This window comes from Paramormyrops kingsleyae, chromosome 3 (genome assembly GCF_048594095.1).
Source record: "Paramormyrops kingsleyae isolate MSU_618 chromosome 3, PKINGS_0.4, whole genome shotgun sequence".
In the NCBI taxonomy this organism is placed as follows: Eukaryota; Metazoa; Chordata; class Actinopteri; order Osteoglossiformes; family Mormyridae; genus Paramormyrops; species Paramormyrops kingsleyae.
In genome coordinates, this window is record NC_132799.1 from 42,360,886 (window position 1) to 42,379,427 (window position 18,542).

The 18,542-nt window shown below is 47.2% G+C and overlaps 1 pseudogene; it reads right to left on the reverse strand.

Annotated features, from left to right (window-relative positions):
* Positions 1 to 6,305: 6,305 nt before the first annotated feature.
* On the reverse strand, positions 6,306 to 8,423 carry LOC140588423 (uncharacterized; annotated as a pseudogene).
* Positions 8,424 to 18,542: the final 10,119 nt, after the last annotated feature.

Consider the following 18,542-nt stretch of genomic DNA (forward strand, 5'->3'; position numbering starts at 1 on the left):
CAACTGGTGGCTGGGCTCCAGAGCGGCCCCACCAAGAAAGAACTGTTGAGGTTAATTCGGCGGGTGAGTCTGTTAACGTTTCCTGAAGCATGTAAAGAGGCCAAAGAGGTGAAAAATGACGGCATGGTCGGGGCAGAGGGCGTAGAGACGCGGCACACGACGGCGCCCCCATCAGCGACAATCTCAGAGCCAGCCCAGCGGCCCCCTATGGACGTGGAGGCGCTACGGCGTTCTGTGAGGGAGGAAGTACATCAGGAGCTGGGTGAGCAGATACGGGGGCTGCGTGAGGTGTTACTGGCTGAGCTGCGAGCAGGGTCCCGAGAATCTGAACGTCCTGCCAGTTCCACGTCACCACCACAACCACCTCGGCGTCAGTTAGAGATCCACGACGCCTGGAGGCGGCCGATCTGTCTTCAGTGTGGTAAACCGGGCCACATGATGAGGGAATGCCCCCAACGAGACTCAACCGCGGGCAGCAGTCGAGGGGTACAGCCTGAGGTTCAGCTGGGGCCAGCGGCGGACACCCTACAGGAGGCGATATTAGGGAACAGCCGGTCGCTGGGAGGCCGGTCCCATGTATTTTGGATACGGGCTCGCAGGTCACTCTTTTTAGTCACGGCCTGTTCACACGCTGCGTTGGGGGCGCCAGAGTCAAGGATGCTGTGCATATCCCCTAGTTGACTCTGAAGGCGGTGAATGGGCTGTCCCTCCCGTATGTGGGCTACGCGGTGGTGGACTTCAAGGTCGCTGGGGTGGAGGTTCCCCAGCGGGGAGTGGTGAGGTTTTTAGGTATGAATGTCATCAGACATTGTTGGGAGGTGCTGCAGGCACAGGGTGGTTCCCAAGTGTCCCTATTTTGGACTGCCCTCCCTAAGAGTGACTGGCGGGCATGGGATCAGGCCTTCTCGGTGTGCCGGCGTCTCGAGGCAGTGGTCCAACAGGTGCCCGGAGCAAGTGGCTCATCTGAAGATGGAAAAGCCTAAAGTGTTGCGACCAGCCACAGAGGAGGTGCTATGAGCGAATGTGCCCTGTGGCTGGTTGAGAGATGGTGAGCAGGTGTTGGTAGAGGACTATAGAGGGGGCCAACAGGAGTGGTGTGTGGGCCGGGCTGTGGCCTGCGTAACGGAAGGAAAAGTACCCCTCCGAGTGTGTAATCTACATGCCTATCCAGTCGAGCTTCCACCACGACACCCCCTAGCGCGAGTTGCCCGAATTGACCCCGACAGTGTGCAGCCCCTGCGAGAACTGGTGATACGCCCCCCAAGGGAAGGAGTGGTTGAAGTGGAAGTACGGCCTGTGACCGGAGCTCTTCCAGAGCAGTTGAGTAAGTTGGTAGAAAGGGGGGAGGGGCTGACCCTGGAGGAGGAGCGTCAGTTACAGTTGCTGGAGAGATGGCGAGGAGTGTTTGCCCGTGACGAGGAGGATCACGGGCGGACCGACATGGTGTACCACCACATCCCCACGGGGACGGCTGCCCCGATCAGGGAGCGTTATTAGCCGGTTCCCCCGAGCCTATACCCTGAGTTGAGGGACCTGTTGAAGTCCATGCTGGAGGGAGGAGTGGTAAGGGAGAGTTCAAGCCCTTGGGCAGCGGCCCCCTATGGACGTGGAGGCGCTACGGCGTTCTGTGAGGGAGGAAGTACGTCAGGAGCTGGGTGAGCAGATACGGGGGCTGTGTGAGGTGTTACTGGCTGAGCTGCGAGCGGCGTCCTGAGAATCTGAACGTCTTAGTCAGGAAGAAAGACGGTTCCTGGAGGTTTTGCGTCGATTATAGGAAGCTGAATGCTGTGACGCACAAAGACGTGTACCCCCTCCCCCGCATTGAAGAATCCCTCACAAGGCTGAAAAAGACTGCATGGTACTCCACTCTGGATCTGACTAGTGGCTACTGGCAGGTGGAAGTGCACCCCGACGATAAGGAGAAAACTGCTTTCGCTACCTCCCTCGGGCTCTACCAATTTGAGCGGATGCCGTTCGGGTTGTGTAATGCGCCGGCTACCTTCCAGCGATTGATGCAGCGATGTTAAGATGAGAAGGTCCATGATTACCTGCTTATTTACTTGGACGACGTGATCGTGTACTCTTGTGATTTCAGGTCCCATCTCCAACATCTTGAGAATGTGTTCCAGCGACTGGAGGCCCATGGATTAAAACTGCAACCGGAAAAGTGCCGGTTGTTCCAGTGGGTGGTATGTTACCTGGGCCATGTGGTAAGTCAGGAGGGGGTGACAACCGACCCAGAGAAGACTGAGGTGGTTCGAAGTTGGCCCCCACACACGACTGTGAGAGATGTAAGGTCATTCTTGGGCTTTGTTGGCTATTACCGATGGTTTATCCTGGGGTTCGCGAAGAAGGTGATGGCGCTTCATGGGTTGCTTCGGGGAGTAGGGGCAGCCTCCCGGCAGAAGGTAGTATGGACGGGGGACTGCCAACAAGCATTCGAGGACCTGAAGCGTGCCCTGTTTGAAGCTCCGGTGTTGGCATATGCCGTCTACACCTCGCCGTTCCGCTTGTACACCGATGCAAGCCTCCAGGGGTTAGGCGCGTTGCTCACCCAATTAGAAGGGGGTCAGGAGCGGGTGATTGCATACGGAGTCGGAGTTTGCACGACACTGAGAAGAATGACCAGAATTATAGTGCATTCAAGTTAGAGTTGCTAGCATTAAAGGACTGTGGTTGAAAAATTTAAAGATTATCTGTGGGGAGCCAGATTTGATGTGTACACGGACCACCGCCCTCTCCTACACCTTAAGACAGCCAAGCTGGGGGCTGTGGAGCAACGCTGGGCCAGCCAGTTGGCCTCTTGAGTTTGAAATGTGCCACAAGCCAGGACGGAAGCACCAAAATGCCGATGCCTTGTCCCGAGGACCTGGGGCACTGAGGGTGGCGCAAGTTGGAACTAACGAGGAGTGGGCAGAGCAGCAAGGTCAAGACCCTGATGTGGCCCAGATACGTGAGTGGGTGGTGTCCGGGGCCCAACCCACACTGGATGAAAGACGAGCCTTAGCCGGAACAGGTCGATGCTTGTGGGAAGAGCAGGATGACCTGCAAGTGGTCCAGGGGGTGCTCCAACATCGACTGTGGCTAGGGGGTGAAGAGCGATGGAGAATGGTGGTCCCCAAGAGTGAGCGGAAGCCAGTGTGGCAGGAGTACCACAAGGCCCTGGGGCACATACGTGGATGACGAATGACGGGGGCCCTCAAGGAATGCATTTATTGGCCAAGGCTACAAGGAGATGTTGAGCAGTGGCAGAAGGAGTGCAGCGAGTGCCTGGTGGGTTGTCCTGGGAGGGGTGAGTCCCTACCCCTTGGGACTGTTCCGACTACATATCCCTGGGAGGTCCTCGCTGTGGACATTCTATCGCTGGGCCGGGCCGGGGACCCATATCCGTATCTATTAACCGCTGTTGACTTGTTTTCCAGCTTCGCCTTCACCGTGCCCACTCGAGACCAGACTGCAGAAACCGCGGCCAGAGTAATTTGGAAGGAGGTTATTCGGAGGTATGGGTGCCCTGAGTGTTTGTTGTCAGATCAAGGACCAGCGTTTGAGTCCCAAGTTCTTCGAGAGCTGTGCAACACGTACGAATGTACCAAAGTGAGGATGACCCCGTACCGCCCCCAAGGAAATGGGGCGTGCGAACGCTGGAATCAAACTATTCTCCGGCTGTTGAACAAGCTGCCTGCCGTCGAGCATAGCCGTTGGAGAGTGCACTTACCTGAGCTGGTTCAAGTTCACAATTGCACCCCTCACAGTAGCACCGGCCTGTCTCCGTTTTGGGTCCTGTTTGAGCGACAGCCCCGCCTGCCAATAGATCAACAGTGGGGAGTAAGTGCCATGCAGGCCGGAGGGTATGAGAGTGGATGGGTGCGGCAACATCGCCAACATCTGTGGCAAGCTCATTCAATTCAATTCAATTTTATTTATATAGCGCATTATCACAACATTACATTGTCTCAATGCGCTTTACATTTCTGCCTCGTAAGGACCCCCCATTGAGTAAGCCAAAGGCAACGGTGGCAAGGAAAAACTCCCTAAGAGGAAGAAACCTTGGGAGGAACCAGACCCAAAGGGGGAGCCCATCCTCCAGGGGCCGGCAGATGAGTCAAACAAACAAGATGAAATGACTAAGCTAATACAGGGGTTGAAATATATGTCTCAATGCAGCGGCCGACCGGTGCAGGCACGTGGTGCTTGATGCACGATGGCAGGATTAATAGAGGCACAGCTGCAGGGAAGGATGGCGAGGCATCGTGTTGAGCCAAGGGCAGGCAGGTTGGAGGGTAGTTGCCGGTGGTGGAGGTAAGTGTCTTGTAGGCAGCAGAGGCATAAATTCTTCAACGACATTGTGCTCCAGGGAGCACACCCCAGAAGGGGTGAGGGAGGAAGTAAGAAAAAATTGTGTATTAGTCACAGTTGAGGAAACCAGAGGCAGTGCAAGCAAACTGATCGAGTGCAATATTCGTCTAGGCTCCGGCAGATCTGGGTATAGCAGCATGAGAAAGAGGGAGAGACAGGCGTGAACACAGGCATGGGGACTCCCTGAACATCAGCACTCTAGTGTAGAGCTAGAGTGACAGCACTGACGCCTTTATCCAAAGCCAATGACACCGATCCCCACCCAGCTCATCACCTCATACTGTTAGTCTGACTGGGAGTGAGGGACTAGCTCGAACCAGAACTAGGTTTCCTATACGCTAAGCTATACAAGTGAGTTTTTAATCTAGACTTGAAAAGCAAGAGTGTGCCTGAATCCCGCACATCCGCCGGGTGACCATTCCACAGCTGCGGAGCTCTGTAGGAGAATGCTCTGCAGCCTGCCGTAGCCCTGTCTACTTTAGGAACTAATAGATATCCTGCTCCTTGTGAACGAAGCAGGCGAGAAGGGTTGTAAGGGACCAGAAGATCATTAAGATATTGTGGTGCAAGGCCATTCAGAGTTTTGTAGGTCAATAGCAATAATTTGTAATCAATCCTAAACTTGACCGGTAGCCAGTGCAGGGAAGACAGGATAGGGCTAATGTGATCAAATTTTTTAGTTTTTGTGAGAACTCTGGCAGCTGCATTTTGTACTAACTGAAGTTTATGTAGGGATCCAGATGGACAACCCGAAAGGAGGGCATTGCAGTAGTCCAATCTAGAAATTATAAAGGCATGTATTAGTTTTTCTGCACCTTGAAAGGAAAGCATCTTCCGAAGCTTGGCTATGTTCCGTAGATGGTAAAATGCCGTACTGGTAATGCTATTTATGTGAGCACTGAAGCAGAGGTCGGAGTCTACCAGGACACCAAGATTTCTGACCACTGTTTTAAATTGAGTAGGGAGGCCGCTAGGGTTGGGGTTTACAAACTTATTGCGGGCCTCCTTAGGACCGATTAAAAGAACCTCCGTTTTTTCGGTATTTAACATGAGGAAATTCCTTGCCATCCAACAACGGATGTCTAGCAGACAGTCGGCTAAAGAAGAGAGCTGGGATGCGTCACTAGGTTTGACAGATAGATACAATTGCGTATCATCAGCATAACAATGAAAATTAACACTGTAATTTCTAATTATGTTACCAAGCGGTAGCATATATAGATTGAACAGTAGTGGGCCCAACACTGATCCCTGCGGGACACCATATCTTACTTTAGTGGCTATGGATGACTCATTGTTTACATGGACAAACTGGTAACGATCAGTTAAATACGAACGAAACCACAGTAGTGCTGTCCCTTTAATGCCAATCAATGTTTCCAACCGGTCCAAAAGAATATTATGGTCTACAGTATCGAATGCTGCAGTTAGATCCAGTAAGAATAATAGCGATATACAGCCACGGTCGGAAGCCATAAGCAAGTCGTTTATCACTTTGACTAAGGCCGTTTCTGTGCTATGATTGGGTCTGAAACCAGACTGATATAGCTCGTTAGCATTATTATCTTGGAGAAAGGAAGACAGCTGGTGAGCAACAACTTTCTCTAGAATTTTATAAATGAAGGGAAGATTTGAGATGGGTCTATAGTTTCCTAAGTCACTAGGTTCAAGATTTGGTTTCTTTATGATAGGTCTAATAACAGCCATTTTAAAAGATTTAGGAACATATCCAAGACTAAGAGATGAGTTTAACAAATTTAACAATGTAGTGCTAATCAGTGGTGCAATTTCCTTAAGTAGATTGGTGGGTATTGGGTCAACAAGGCTAGTAGTGGGTTTGCAAGAGGAAATTAACTGAAGGAGTTCTGTCTGCACTACAGGAGTGAAACATTCAAAGGTGTTATCATTAGTACTAATAACACTAGCGCAGCAGAGGATTGGTGGTTGTGTGCAACCGTGGGCGTGCTCGTGATGGTATGTCTAATCGTGGTTATTTTATTATTAAAAAACGCAATAAAGGCATCACTACCAAGAGCTTCTGGGACTTGTGAGTTTAACATTAAATGATTCTTTGTTAACCTAGATACAGATTCAAATAGGAATTTAGGATTGGTTTTGTTATTTTCTATTAGTTTAGAGAGATACATAGACCTAGCAGTCATTAGTGCATGTCTATACTTAGACAGGCTCTCTTTCCAGGCAAATCTAAAAACTTCTAATTTTGTTGACCGCCATTTGCGTTCTAGCTTTCGTGAAGCTTGTTTAAGTTCACGTGTACAGTTAGAGTACCAGGGGGCAGGTTTCTTATCTCTATGTTTTATTTTCTTGAGTGGTGCTACATGATCAAGAGTGGTACGAAATGATTCTACCATGTTCACGGTTACCTGTTCAAGTTCATTTACGCATGACACTTCAGAGGTTAGGTTAAAGGACTGTGGGAGCTGTTCCAGAAAAGTTGCAGCGGATAATGAGGCTATGGAACGTCTAGTATCGTACCTCTGGCCTGGGGCCTTAGGGGAGTTATGTTGTATTTGAAATGTTAAAAGGTAATGATCTGAAAGTAGAGGATTCTGAGGGATAATTGATATGTGTTCCACCAGGACACCATGACTAAGAATCAGGTCTAGGGTGTGGTTACAGGCATGAGTTGGCCCAGTTACATTCTGATGTACACCGACAGAGTCAAGAATGGTAGTAAATGCTTTTGTTACTGGATCACTTTCATTTTCCATATGAATATTAAAATCACCAACAATCAAGGCCTTGTTGGTAGTAACCACCAAGCTTGTTAAGAAATCTGCAAATTCCTTAAGGAAATTGCTATAGGGGCCTGGCGGTCTATACACAATGGCAATGGTGATTGGAGGTGTAGAACTACACTTAGATGTGCTAGCAAGACTTAGAATAATAAATTCAAACGTACTAAAGCTATAACCAGTATTTTCACGCACTCCTAGGTCGGTCTTAAATATTGCAGCAACTCCGCCACCTTTGCGATCGGGTCGAGGATTATGCCTATAGCTATATTCAGCTGGAGTGGATTCATTTAGTGCCATGAACTCATTCGGTTTTAGCCAAGTCTCAGTAAGACATAGGGCACTAAGATTAGAATCAGTAATGATTTCATTTACGAGCAATGTCTTAGGAGCCAGCGATCTAATGTTCAGGAGTCCAAGTTTTAGGTTTGCATTACACCTACTATCCAGAGTTGAAATAGGTCTAATTTCTCTAAGGTTTGTAAGACACGAACTACGATGGAATGACCCCCCACGATTAAAACCGCGGGGAACAGACACAGTCTCAATAATATGAAGCCTGGGTGACGACTCTAAGCGACTAGCAGGCGGTCGGTTAAGCCGTTTTGCCTGCCGCCTTGGCTTGGCTCTGGTTAGTCAGCAATCTGCCCTAAGACTGTGAGCTATGCTTTTTGACAGGAGATCGGCACCAGCCTACGTGGGGTGAATACCGTCCCTCTTCAAAAGCCAAGGCCTACCCCAGAATGTCCGCCAATGGTCTATATAACCTACACCATTTATCGGGCACCATTCCGACAGCCAGCGAAGCAGCAACGATAATCTGCTGTACATTTCGTCGCCACGTCTAGCAGGGATGGGGCCAGAGCATGTTACTGACGCGGACATCTTCTTCGCAAGGCTGCACACCGCTATGAAATTTGCTTTAGTGATCTCCGATTGCCTCAATCGGACATCATTTGTGCCGACGTGGATAACAATATGCGAATACTTACGTTTACTCTTAGCCAGCACTTTTAAGTTTGATAAGATGTCGGTTGCTCTGGCACCAGGGAGACAATTAACTACGGCCGCTGGAGTTGCTACTCTCACATTTCTTAGCATAGAATCGCCGATTACCAGAGCGCTTTCAACAGGCGGCTCAGTGGGTGTTTCACTGAGTGGGGAGAACCTGTTGGAAACGCGAATGGGTGAATGGTGCCGGTGTGAGTCCTGTTTGGACTTACGGCTATGCCGCCGGGTCGTCACCCACTCGCCTTGCTGCGAAGGCCCTGCTGCTGGAGCCGGGGGAGACTGGCTCACTATAGCGGACATATCCGGAGCCGCTAACACTGCGTCAATAAAACTCTCACTCTCCTGAATCTCCCGTAACGTCCGGATGCGTCCCTCTAAGTCTGCGATCTTCTCCGTCAGCCTGGCAACTATAGCTTACACTTATCGCAGACAAACGTACCGCTAATGACGGGAGAAGAATAACTAAACATACTGCACTCGGAGCAAACGACAGGAGCCATAGTGATATACTTACGTTTAGCGGGGAAAAACTCCGGGGGCGGAGGCGATTAATCCATCGTGGATTTGGAAGATTATCAGGAGACTATTAAGCTTGCCAAGATTTATCCGATTGCTTAATTATAACTCTAAGTATTATTTGGGTTATAGTTATAGTTTAAAAGTTCGCGCGGTAGCAACCAGTCTCGCTCACGCAGGAAACAGCACACAGGAAAACCTCATGACCTGGTTGAACAAGGGAGGCAGCGGCGTCGAGAAGGCGACCAGCGCTACGAGGACTCTGACCATCGAAACTGGCTGCTGGCACCGGGGGAGCGGGTCCTGTTGCGGAACTTCCGCCAGCAGGCTGGTGGTAAGGTAGCCCCGTTTTGGCAACCCAGCCCATGGGTGGTGGTGGGGCAGCAGGGCCCTGCGACCCCGGTGTTTCAGATCAGGCCAGAGGGCAAGGAAGGCCCTATTAGGACGATTCATCGCCGACACTTATGACCATGCCCTGCGGGCTGGAGAGCAATGGCCTCTGAGACGGGGAATGAACGCCGGGGGGTTAGTGTTGGTCCTCAGGCTGTACCGTCTTTCCCCCTGGGTTGGCCTGGTAGGTGGGTGAGTTTACCAACATCCAGGATTGAGCAGGGGAACCCACCAGCGGCAGGGGTTGGTGGGGAGGTCACGGAGCAGGAGAACCTCCCTGTGACAGGGGCCGGGGAGGGCAACACTGAGCGCGAGGAGGATGTTGTGGAGACGGTTGGGTTACCGCGCCGATCCTTACGGGCCAATTTAGTGGTGAAGCCAGCCCGGTATCGGGATTAGTGCTCGGGACGAGCAGCCATTTTGTGGGGGGGGAGTGTTGTGCCCTGGCGTAAGGAGCACCATTTTGTGTTTGTGTTTGTTTGTTTTTTTTCCCCCTAAATTGGTTTTGTTCTGGCAGCACCCTGAACAGCTATGTGGGTCCGGAGTAGCTCTGCCTTTAGGCAATCGATTGGCTAAACACACACACACACACACTCACTTCTATATACACACAGCCAGTCTTCATTTGACAGACCATCTGTACCTGCTCTCCTTGTCTTAGTGTTTAGAAAACAGTGACTCCTGTTTTCCAGAGGAGGAAAATGATGTGGATGTTTCTAGACAGTTCCATTCCTCCTTCTTGTCACCCATAAAACGAGAGAAAATCCAGACAGTGCTGAAAATCTGAAATCACATGGTTGCCTCTCTTCTTCTATCTGCCTCTGATTACTCCAAGGTCAAAGGAATGATCTGCCCAGTCAAGGGCATAAGTTTGGTTTCAACATTGGTAGGGACCAAATCAACCTTGGACCCCCTTGCCCCCTAACCATACATGGTAGTCCAACAACATTTTTAGAGACATTTCCCTAACACCCGAACCTGAATCTATGCCCTTGTGGCCAGTGGCCCCTCCCACATGGAGCACTGCCACTCTGGGTAGCAGTTGCTCTCTTTATACTCCAGTATTTTGACTCCAAGTTTCATGAGGGAGTACTCATGTTTTTTATGTATTACCAGAACGGTTACATATGGCGTGCTCCAATGACTCAGACTTGCTGTGCATTTGTTGGCCATAAGTTGTCCATTCTTAAAAAAATACCATATGATTGGTTGGAATTGCATTTGTTTCTGTGATGTGCTATCAATCAAAGTTTCTTATCAACAGTTTATAGAAGTGTCTCATTTTCATATCATTTACATTTTATATGACAATAAATTAATATATCATTTATCTCACCCAACCCTACTATGGCGGACCTCAGTTCATTTAATAGTGCATAAGCATTCATTATTGTGATATTGTTTTGAGAAAAGAGAACGCTTGCTGCAGTTTCCCTGATGAAAAACACATTTTCTCTTTGGCACGGTGACTTTCACAGCATGGATTAGCATCCTGGTCTCCTTCGTATTTTTGTCTTGGCAGATGAAAACGCCCAGAATGGCTACGCCTACTTAACTTAGGGGTATAAATGACCAATTGTAGTTAACAGCTGATACTGACAGCTGTACAAAGCAATAGAGGGTGCTGCTTTACATTTGTGCGATTAACGGTTTGATGTGTGTCAGCTGAACACTGCTGCACATTAAAACTTTATTAGATGGCCAGCCTGTTAAAACCAGGACATATATTTCAGGTAAATTTTCACTAACTCACAATGTGCAATGTACTTTTCAAGAATAAAGAAAATAATGATATGGTACATAATAATAATAATAATAATAATAATTATTATTATTATTATTGTGTACTGTATTATTATTTTTACGACTTAAAGACAGACAAACCAATCTCGTTCATAACCTGGGGTGTATCTCTATACTGCCAATATATATATTTAGTTGCTCTTTATTATTATTATTAGTAGTAGTAGTAGTAGTAGTAGTAGTAGTAGTAGTAGTATACAGTAATAATCCGTTAGTTCTCTGGCTGGACATTCTTCACCTGAGGACTCTGTATAGCCAATCTACTGTATATCAGCTATCTAAAATATTTTTGATTTTCGCATTTTCATGTTTTTTTTAAGTCTACAATAGGATACTTCACTGGGAGTGGGGGGGGCACAATGCATTGTCTAGGTAGTTTTTTTTTTATTTCTTTTTTTATCTATCTTGCCAATTCCTTTACCAATTCTTTGCTCAGGAAAATTGTGAATCTAATATCGGATACCACTGGCGAGGGGCTTCATGCTGAATGGCTAACTGAGTCTGAAACTGGGATTGGCCGAGAAGACTATGCACATGTCATAACCCTAAAGAATTTTTAGACAGGTAGTTGTAGTCTGCCATCCATATTTTAGTAGGCAGTGAGCTAGTATTAGCTTTTTTGTACTCACCCTTCGTCTAAATTATTCACCTCAGGCAAGCGGCGAGCTTAATTTCCAGCCCTGGTCCCTCATCCTCTACACTAAATAATGACGGTCCTACCTCCTCTGGTTTCATGTTGTTATATTTAGCTCTTACTCTATTATAGGACACTTAAGTGAGCAAGACATTCAATATACACCCAAAACTCACTATTAACTGTTTAGCATAGCTATGATGTGCATGATGAAAACACTATTGTCTATATTTATTACATGACACAGTAACTATGGTGCTACACTACACCACAGGGCATTTCTCTCAGACATGCTGGAATAGTAGCACACCAGCTCAGTCTCACACACTGCTGTAACCCTCCACTCGAAGGGCTTGGGGGCACCTTGGCAAGCAGCCACTTGTTAATCTCTTAAGAAACAAGTCATCAGCCTGGAATAGAGACATTCTCCAGGAAAACAAAAGGAATGCCCATCCTCCCCTAATACTTCCCAGCAGCTCCCTGCACCTCCAAACTTTACCAGGCCCCACCCACACTTACGCATGCCCACCCCACCCTGATCACCAAGTGCGCAGAGTGACCACTGATCATAAGTAAAACTATACAAAGAGAACTGGCTGTGGGCATCTCCCACTTCCTCCACTAATCAAAAGCTACAAAACCTAGGAAAGTAAACAAATGTAGGATGTATTACTTTGAAAAATTAATATACATACATTGTAAAATATACCCAAAAAAGGTACTGCCACAAATTACAAGACCACATAGCATTTATTTATTGATTGCAATATTCAGTAAATAAAATCTATTTATCTTCTAAGCTTTTATGCTGCCCAGGGTCACAGCACTAGAATGGAGAGACAGCAGCATTAACACTGAGCCCTCACACTACTCCACCCAATAAAAAAAGTCAGGTCAGGTCAGTCAGCATGCACTGATGCAGAGCATTGCTGCACCCACCACACGGCGAAACTCCTTGGGATCCTGGTTGGCGACCCCACAGGCAAACATACAGACCAGTCCCACACTCCTGAAATGGCCATCCTTCTGCCGCTGCCAGGTGTTACGTGGGCGTTCCCATGACCTGGTCCAGCCGCTCAGGTCCTCAGCAGTGAGGATCCTGCGAGTCGGATCACCCTCAGGGAAACACGCCACATGGCCATAGTGCCATAACTAATGCTCCTTCACAATGCAGGTAATGTGCCTCATTCGGGACTCCTCTAGCTTCTACACAAAGTCAAACCAACAGTACCCAAGGGTTCTCTAAAGAGACACAGTACCAAAGGAGTTCAGTCTTCATTTCAGTTCACTGGATAACGTCCATGTCTCACAGCCATACAGCAAGACAGGGAGCATCAGGACTTTGACCTTTGTCCTCTGGCAAAGATATCGGGAGCACCACACACCCCTTTCCAGCAACCTCATGACGCCCCATGCTCTCCCAATCCCTCTGCTGACTTCATAGGAAGAGTCACCAGAGACATGAAGGTCGACATTCTCCCCGCAGAGAGAAACATTACTGATGGCTGTGCCTAAGAAGTCATTAAATGCTTGGATCTTGGTCTTTATCCAGGACACCCTCAATCCCAGATGCTCAGACTCTAATACCAAATGTTGGAATGAACAAGCAGCAAAATGGCTAAAGATCATTAAATCTTTCTTCACCGGTGCCCCAGAGTTGCTGGACCCCTTGACCCTGCCCAACACCCAATCCATGCAAGCATTGAACAGAGTAAGAGCAAGAACACACCCCTGGCGAACCCCAGAATAAACTGGGAAGAACACAGAGGTTCTCTCTCCGCTCTGCACAGCACTAGATGAAAATGCTCAGTGCCAGGATACTGTTGATGGTAGACTTCTTAGCCGTAAAACCAGACTGCTCTGGTCGCTGACAGGCAAGCAAGTGATCACGGATCCTGTTAAGGATGACCCTAGCAAGGACCTTACCCAGCACTGAAAGCAGTGTTATGCCCCTGTAGTTGCCGCAATCCAGGCGATCACCCTTCCCTTTCCAGGTAGAGACTGCAAGTCCCATTTTCCAGTTAGTTGGGAGGACGCCTGACTCCCAAATGGAAGCAAAGATTGCCAGCATTGCCAGGAGGACAGCCTTACCACCAACATGGAGAAGTTCACACCGGATACCACAGATCCCTGCGACCTTCCCTGCCCCCAGCTGATTCACAACCTGTACAATCTCAGTGAGATTTGGTGGGTCACAGTTTGATCTTGGAGCCTGGCCAACTTCAGCCTCATTCTCCTAGGTGGTAGCCTACTGGATCTAAGCTGAATATTCACAGTAGCAACAACAAGTCTGTAGTCAGAATTCACAAACTGGGCACTTCTGTAGACGCTGCAGTTCTGCAGAAGCCTCCAGCGTATGCCCACATGGATGTGATCAATCTCATTCACCGCACCACCAGTATTGGAGTACCAAGTCCAACGATGCGGCTAAAGGCGTTGGAACCAGGATCCAGCGACCCACAATCCCTGACCTTTCACAAAGTTAAGGAACATTGAGTGACTCTCACTCCGTTCTCCAGACCCTTGGAGACCAACACATATTCCTCATAGCCAGCCCTTGCAGTGCCAGTGGTCACATTGAAGTCACCAGAGGAGTGTCACATTGTGGGAACCCATCAACCACAGAGCGAAGTTGCGAGTAAAATGTCTCCCTCAGTGAGACATCACTCACCATGGTTGGTGCAATACTGAGACAACAGACAAGACACCCACGGAGTGTTTTAGCCTGAGTCTCATAATACGCTCATTGAAAGGAGTGACATCAGACAACAGCTACTCCCTGAGTATGGCAGCCATCAGACCAACCAGACCAAAAGTAGGTATACCCACCTATGGAGATCTGGTCACTCCTTGGTCTGCGTACCTCAGAGAGCATTGCCACCGAAGTGTTTATGAAGCTCCCCTGACAGCAGAGAAAGATGGTCATCTTGGCATTCCACGCACCCACCCAGATGGGCCGCCTCAAACTAGGATCCAAGTGCCACCATGCAGCAGGCAAAGGCTCAGCACCACATCAGCCCCGATCCCCAACAGGCCTGACCCTATTAGCTCTCCAACAGTTTCGACTCGTCTGGGGATGAGACTCCTGAAGGCTTTCCCCCATCCCCTTCATGGTGTGTGCAGCCTTCTTGTGGGCGGCTGTAGCAGAGCTACTCCCACGGAGAGCAGAAGAGTGTCGTGCTTGTTTGTATCGAGCAGTTGTGAGTTGTTTTATGGTGGCTGGAGTGCCAATCCCGTCACCAACCCCCAAAATTTTTCCCTGCAAGTTGGATAAAGACAGTGTGACTGTGTAAATAATTAAAGAAAAATTACTTAAGCTTAACAGGAGTGCAAAAACTAATGGCACTGATAATATTATAGTACAACCAGTGCAGAGACTGAATTGATTTCAGCCTCTGAAAATTCTGGGTAATGTTAAACTATTTAATTAATTCAAACTAATAATATTTTACAGATTTGTTATTTAAATACTTTGCAATCTTTTATAAAGGATTACTGCTGTAAAGTCATGTTATTTAACCTCGATCATAAACTAATAATGCAAGCCCAACCCAAAGGCGTGTATTAGAAAATTACATGCAGAGTGTGGAAGCTCTGACATGAAACCAAGCCACTCTGAGCTCCTTTACGTTCTTAAAAAGGCCTGAGGGAGCCAAGTAGCAGCTGGCTTCGATCCCTCAAAAGACATGTGACTCAGTGTGCTGGTAAAATAAGGATTATACTGACCTCCAGTGTGTCCCTTACCTCTCCTTGCCTCTGTGAAAGGCTATGTGGGTTAAATGAAAAAGTGCCAACCCTTCCAATAGAAAACTTTTTCACATAGGCTAGCACATGCATAGAATAATGCAGAAAAAATACTTGGCAATTTACGAATGTAAAGGACACATTCTGAAGGTCAATATAATCCTTTATATATCCTTTATACACTCACCTAAAGGATTATTAGGAACACCTGTTCAATTTCTCATTAATGCAATTATCTAATCAACCAATCACATGGCAGTTGCTTCAATGCATTTGGGGGGTAGTCCTGGTCAAGACAATCTCCTGAACTCCAAACTGAATGTCAGAATGGGAAAGAAAGGTGATTTAAGCAATTTTGAGCGTGGCATGGTTGTTGATGCCAGACGGGCCGGTCTGAGTATTTCACAATCTGCTCAGTTACTGGGATTTTCACGCACAACCATTTCTAGGGTTTACAAAGAATGGTGTGCAAAGGGAAAAACATCCAGTATGCGGCAGTCCTGTGGGCAAAAATGCCTTGTTGATGCTAGAGGTCAGAGGAGAATGGGCCGACTGATTCAAGCTGATAGAAGAGCAACTTTGACTGAAATAACCACTCGTTACAACCGAGGTATGCAGCAAAGCATTTGTGAAGCCACAACACGCACAACCTTGAGGCGGATGGGCTACAACAGCAGAAGACCCCACCAGGTACTACTCATCTCCACTACAAATAGGAAAAAGAGGCTACAATTTGCACGAGCTCACCAAAATTGGACAGTTGAAGACTGGAAAAATGTTGCCTGGTCTGATGAGTCTCGATTTCTGTTGAGACATTCAAATGGTAGAGTCAGAATTTGGCATAAACAGAATGAGAACATGGATCCATCATGCCCTGTTACCACTGTGCAGGCTGGTGGTGGTGGTGTAATGGTGTGGGGGATGTTTTCTTGCCATACTTTAGGCCCCTTAGTGCCAATTGGGCATCGTTTAAATGCCACGGCCTACCTGAGCATTGTTTCTGACCATGTCCATCCCTTTATGACCACCATGTACCCATCCTCTGATAGCTACTTCCAGCAGGATAATGCACCATGTCACAAAGCTCGAATCATTTCAAATTGGTTTCTTGAACATGACAATGAGTTCACTGTACTAAAATGGCCCCCACAGTCACCAGATCTCAACCCAATAGAGCATCTTTGGGATGTGGTGGAACGGGAGCTTCGTGCCCTGGATGTGCATCCCACAAATCTCCATCAACTGCAAGATGCTATCCTATCAATATGGGCCAACATTTCTAAAGAATGCTTTCAGCACCTTGTTGAATCAATGCCACGTAGAATTAAGGCAGTTCTGAAGGCAAAAGGGGGTCAAACACCTTATTAGTATGGTGTTCCTAATAATCCTTTAGGTGAGTGTAGGTCCAAATTACAATTACTTTACTTGATTTGTCTTGGACAATAGCAGACATCAAACCTCTTCATTAAATTCTGGGAATCTCCCAGAAATCTCTGTCTTCTCCTTGACCCTTTAAATTACCTAATTGGATCAATTACCAGCTTTAGTTAAACTGCCAGTGTTTCATATTTGCATTATAGGGTTTTGATGATGACCTGGTTTTGATGATGTTACATCACCTCCAACATGAGCTTCAGATCAGGACAAGCATACAAAAGTCAGCCACCTGGCCTGTATTGTTCTAAATAGAGTTATCACTCAAGCAGAGCTTTAATAGGATTTCATAATCTGTCAGTACAAAGTTAAGAGAAATAGACTGAGCCCACTCTAGCATACTATATGCCTGCTGGTCTCTATCTGAATCCAGTCCTCTGACTTTATTGGTCATGTTAATTATTCATTATATTCACATTTTATACTAGTACCAAATGTTGGAATGAACAAGCAGCAAAATGGCTAAAACATGTGCTGCTGTTAAATCTAAGGTGAGGTGGCAGTGGGCCTGGAGCCTATCCCAGGGCCCTAGGCTGGGGACACCCTGGAGAGGACTCCAGTCCATCATAGGACACACACTCCACCGATCTGGAAGCATCAATTCACTTAGACTGCATGATTCTGGAAGGAAGCTGGAGTACTTGGAGAAATCCATGCAAACATGAGAAGGACTGGCAAGCTCCACACAATCAGAGCAGGGGGAAATGGTACCCATGGAAGTGTGAGGTGATTCACTAACCACTTGGCCACTGTGCTCCCCTAATGGATAAAAAAGATGCAGATGGCTCAGGACAGCAGGGACGGAGTGTAACAGCCCTGCTGGGAAATGTGTAACAAATGTACTTGGTGATCAAACCTCCATAAGGTACCAAAACTTACACTCAGCTTTGAGTAAACAAGTCTACAGTGCCTCAGTGGTTAGCTCTCATGCATCCAGAGTTGGAAAGCAAAATTGTGCCGCGCCTATTTCATGGAGTTTGCATGTTCTCCATATCTCCATATAGGTGAATTGGTGTCTTTACCAATTAGTGTGTGTTTGTGTCCTGTGACAAGTTGGCCTCCTTTCCATGGAATTCCCTATGTGCTCTTGGGGACATGCTCCTAGCACTCCAGAAAACTTTTAGTGTGATAGATGAATTTAAGTCCCTCACCTGCACTTTAAAGTGTCTCATTTCAGCCATGAGGTTTCAGCAACATGTCTAGCTGACAATTGCCTTTCATGGTCATCTTAGAATGAGGTCAGTTTATATTAGAAACTAGGGATGTTAACCGATGACCGTTTGACCGGTGGTTGACCGTATCAACGTTAACCGGTCAAAGTTGTCGGTAGTCGGTTAAAAAAAAAAAAGTGATATCTAAATTAGGCTATTATAGACAGTGGACTATACGCTACTACAGTTAGCCATCTCATTCCTCATCTTTTTGTGTTAAGTGAACAAATTATCCCTCACACTCAATTTTTCATAACTCGCCTGTTTGTACTTAATAAACCAATAAAAACATTTGGCGCGAGGTCACAGCGTTTGGGTTCGCGCGCTCACAAGGTTTGCGAAATTTAACTTTAACTTGTTTTTCGTTAATTTATTTTCCAAGAATAACTAATGGCCAAATCGTTGTGTTATGTTTTAATAATTAGCACCCTTAACACCTGTCTGTGAGCTGTTTGTTGGCTACAGTATTCTCATTCATAGATTCTAATAATTTTTCATTTATTTAATGTTATTCTTAAGAATAGCTGTAGGTTTTTGTCTGTTATGGTTTAGGAGATGTTGCCCTTAACAGAAGTTGACACTTGTCTTTTTGAAAAATAAAAAAATAATATTAATTATACAACAGAGTTGTCCTGTCCGTTATTAGAAGGCACACAGTGAGTTAGACCTGCCTTGGCCGGTGCGTCT